Raw genomic sequence first — 5,328 nt, forward strand, 5'->3', positions numbered from 1 at the left:
AATTTCCTTTGTTTCTTTCTGCCATTTTTAGGATTTCATTGGTTTTGTGTCTTGTCCACTGTATTCTAAAATGTCTGTTGTATCCTGACACTTCAAAGGCTTGTAATCTGTTTAATAATACTTTTTATGTATTACAATGAGTTTGGAAAAACACAGATAATATAATTGGTAAATATGGTTTAAATGAAAGAAACAAAAGAGGTGAATAACTGATAAAATTTTGTTAAAGAAACAAACTAGTAGACACCAATAACTCTAGTCTAGTAACCAATAAGAAAATTACTAAGGCGACAGAGTTCAGGTGATTTTACTACAAATAAACTGGACTATGCACTAACAAACCATGGATTTAGAAACGGTGTGACACACCTCGAAGCAGATATCAATTCAGATCTTACAACTAAGTAGCAATTAAGTTATCTCTGCAGTTTCGACCGGTTACACTCGAGGCTGCACCAATCTAGCCGGCCACAAGAAAATCTAAGCTAAGAGCAGTAGATTCCTTGGAAGAAAGTAACCGAATGTATACGAAAACAAAGACGAAAAAAAACGGAGAAATGGTACACAATTACAAATACAAACAACAGGACATTAACAACATGTGTCTTTCGACTAAGGGCGAATTAAATTAAGCTGGCGTGTGAGGAAGTGAAGCCTTACGGCAGGGACATAGGAGATAAAAGTCATAGGAAGGAATATAAGAGATGCGACAGGATGGTAGTCGAACCAAGAAAGAAATGTCAGGCTTGGTGGAACACCGGTCACATGGAAGGAGAGGAGAGAGGTAGGGGTAGAGAGATAGAAGAATTAGGGAGGGACGAGAAAGAAAGAAAAGAGAAAAGAGACAGTGTGGTAAAAGAGGAGGGAAAGTGAGAATGAAGGGAAGACCAAGAAATGTGAGAGAGGGGGAGCGAGAAAAAGAAAAGTGGAAAGAATGAAGTGTGAAGGGGCTCAAAGAAAGAGTAAGAGAGTCGTAAAGAATTTAGGTATACATATATGCACCTACATATAAAAGACCAAAAGTGTATACGCCGCTATATGTATATATAAAACAGAAAACAAAAAATGAAACAAGAGTGTAACAGGCGACAACAAAACATCCGGACAGTTAGACGATACAAAAAAAGGACAGGAAAAAAACAAGGAGGGGTCATTCGGAGCTTTCTATCCTCAGTCGAGTTCCAGATTATCTCAACAGTTTCGGCTGGTTACACTCGAGACTTCTCCAATGTGGCCGGCCCAAAGAAAATCTAAGCTAAGAGCACTAGATTCCTTGGAAGAAAGCAAGCAAATGTATACAAAAACAAAGACGAAAATACACGGAGAAATGGTACACAATTACAAATACAAACAACAATATATATATATATATATAAGTATATTTGCTACCTAAATGTGGCTGGCCCATATGGAACGATGCTACTGTTGTTTATAGTCCCAGGAAGACATCTCATCTAGCTGGCTAACGACACACTGCGAAGGGAAATCATAGCACCCTAGCTGGTGATTGTCACATACTGATAACGGGTTACAACTCAGAAACCCGGGTCCGTGTGTATCACGTAACGCTAGAGATGGGAATGATATTTCCCTTTGCAAATACTGATCGGACACAGTGTGTCGTTAGCCAGCTAGAGGAGATGTCTTCCTGGGGCTATAAACAACAGTAACATCGTCCTATAGGTGGCAAATATACTTCATGATGTCGTGCTGCTACGGTTTACATCTCGCTCAGATATTTATTATTGCTATATATATATATATATATATATATATATATATATATATATATATACACGCACACATATTAGACATATAAACATGTCGAATTTACTTATTTCTCCGTTCTAAGTTTAAATTTCTGTTTATGTTCTGTTTTGGCAATTTGAAGTTTCTGTTTATCTTTTAACGATGTTCATTTTGCTGGGTTTGATCCCTAATTTAATTGCTATTTAGTTGTAAGACCTGAATTGATATCTGCTTCCTTTACACACACACACACACACACACACACACACACACACACACACACACACACACACACACACACACACACACATCCTGTGAGGGATCGATGCTAGATGTGTCGAAACATTTGTCATGATTAATAAAAATTGTCGTACTATATCCCATCTTCCGTCTTTCATTTACCATATATATATATATATATATATATATATATATACACGTGGAGGTGCTGAGAGGTTCCGGGCTTTAAGGGTAACACGAAAGGCCAGACTGGAGGTCCAACCTTCTGAGTTACTTTACAGGGCTTAGAAAAACGGTAGGACCTCTGCAACAAGTCTGTGAATCTGAGCGGGAAATATGTTGAGTAAAATTATAATTAACTGATCCTCCTGTATATTCTTTTACACAAAATCAGGAACTTTTCAGTACCTCCTCGTGTATGTATGTATGTATCGGTAGCCACTATGTATGTATCGGTAGTATGATGCTGAAGGCCTCCTTGTTGAGTGGGTTGTGTGTAGAGATGTAGGGAAGGGTTTTTAATTGTTCTTTCTTTTTTGGTTTTGTTTGTCTCAGGCCTTCAGCACCATACTACAAAGCACAGCCCTACTAAAGGGAGACCCAAAGATGAACCGGATCCTCGAAACACACACCATCATTAAAAGTAAACGGCAACCAAAATCCTTGAAAAGGATTTTAACCCAAGCTAAACTGCACTCAACATCAACCACAAAACCAGCAGTTAGAAAATGTGGAAGGCCCAACTGCGGAATCTGTGTCATCTTGATAGAAGGTTCAGAATTTATACTAGAACAAGGCCACCAGTTCACCATTAGAGCAAACTTCACCTGCGCATCAGAAAACTTAATTTACGTCATAACATGCGCAGGCTGCAATAGGCAGTATATAGGCCATACAAAAAATAGCTTACGTAACAGGATGGCGGTGCATAAATCACAAATTAGAAACCCTGAATACCGGAAAATACCGGTCAGCGGACACATAGATAGATGTGCTGGAAATGTAAATCCGAAATTTACAACTTACCCGCTTTATAAATTCAGTGACAACGCAACCTTCACGCAACGCCAAAATAAAGAACTGTATTTCATCAAAAAATTTAGACCAAGTTTAAACACCCTGGGCCAGGAATATTAAAACAAAAGATTAGTCCTCCGAAAAAGAGAAGCAAAATTCCACCACGGCCGCTACCTTAAGCAGTCACTCACACTGACGGAAATATGCCTTAGGGAAAAAGGGAAAAAAATTTATAAAAAGATCTCTTCGAACAGATCTAACCCTGATGGACTGGCCACACACGATACAGCTAAGGGTCAGACCCGATTCTGATTGGTCAACACGTTGATGACGTCTCGTTCTGCTAGACTGGACAGGATACAGACAAGGGGCAGATCTAATACAGCTATAGGCCGGGATTGGTCAGAATATTGATGACGTCCCGTTATGCTTGACTAGTCACCTAACAGGATACAGACAAGGGGCAGATCTAATACAGCTATAGGTCGGGATTGGTCAGAATATTGATGACGTCCCGTTCTGCTTGACTAAGCCACCTAACGAAACGATTGGTCAAAACGTTGATGACGTCACGTTACGCTGGACTGACCACCTAACAGGGATATAAAACCCAAACAATTCACAAGGTCGCCAGAACTATCCAGCAGAACACCGACCAAAAGTCATCACAGTTACTCAAGGTAAAATCTAAAATGAATTCCTCGCTCTCAGGAACATCAATTTTTTATATTGACTGCATATCACACTTTGATCTATCTTTTATATTGAATGCATATCACCACTATGAAGACGCTGCCAGCTGCCACCAATCAACAAAAAGGCTGGCCAGGCAGCAAAAACCCTGCGAGAATCAAGTCTGTTGGTTCGAGGAGCACAACTGTTCAACTCCATTCCGGTACATGTCAGAAATCTATCAGGATGCAGTGTGGAATCATTCAAATTGCAACTGGATAGATACTTAAGCACCATTAGAGATGAACCCCATCTCCCAGGATATACACAACGAGCACAAACTGACTCAAATCGCCCTACACTGTCAATTTAGCAGAGAATACACCTGGCAACAACCACAGACTCTGAGGGTGGAGTCTTCGACTTGGCCTGAGCATGGACTCAAACCCAAATGAAATGAAATGAAATGAAATGAACCACTGCATCATACTCTTTAACCATATAGCATGAACGAACTCACTTCACTATATATGAACTTTTGATGTCTGACTCTATGGTATATTATAAATGAATTTTTTATATTTGATAGCATGTACTATCTTTTTTTATATATAACTTTTTTTGATAAGGTTCATCATTTCAAGAACCGAAACATGTTATAATGTATATATAAAAATTAAAAATTTGTCTAATATAGCAGCATTTTCGAACTTCATTTTTTACAAATATATCCCCACTCGTATACAACTAATCTTATTATAACACACACATATATGCATATATATATATATATATATTATTTATATATTATATATATATATATAGATATATATATATATATATATATATATATATATAATATTATATATATATACATATATATGCATATATTTGTGTGTTTGGAGAGAGAGAGAGAGAGAGAGAGAGAGGGAGAGAGAGAAAGAGAGAGAGAGAGAGAGAGAGAGAGAGTCTGGTGAAGTTTTAATTCTATAAATATAATGTGCCATACGCCTTAGAAAGCCGGTAATTCGAACTCGAAACTTTTTTTATATATAACGAGATAGATTATTATGATTGTTTTACAAATGACTTTCAACTTCAACCACAAATGAGTCATATCCTGGAAACGCATGTAATTAATTTAGTGCATAAAATATATATACATCAAAGTGACTGTGTTAAAATAGCCGTAACCCACCTAGAATTAATTAATAAGTAACCATAAACAATGGTGAAAGAAGGCGAGGCTTGCAAAGCAAACACGCTTGTATAATAGGACTGACATTTTCTCTAAGGTTTGTTTTAATTTCAGGATGGAAAAGCAGACAAAAAACAGATAGAAATCAAACGTAAAATTCATAAACATCATCCAATTATAATTTGGTGTGGTTAAAAGCAAACACTCGAAAAAAAACTAAATTGATAGTAGCTAAACATGTGTATATTAAAAAAAAACAAACCAAAAACAAAACAATGCTATTTCCCTTCACAAACAAACCCTAAGAAACTTATAAACAATGATATTGCATAAATTAAGTCTCTCCTTTTCCTATCTCTCTCCATATATTTCCGTGATTTTATATCTTGGTTTTCTTTCTATATGTGTGTAATTATGCATGTGTGTTTATGTGTGCATGTATTGAATATATG

This window comes from Octopus sinensis, linkage group LG6, assembly GCF_006345805.1.
Source record: "Octopus sinensis linkage group LG6, ASM634580v1, whole genome shotgun sequence".
NCBI classification, from domain to species: Eukaryota; Metazoa; Mollusca; class Cephalopoda; order Octopoda; family Octopodidae; genus Octopus; species Octopus sinensis.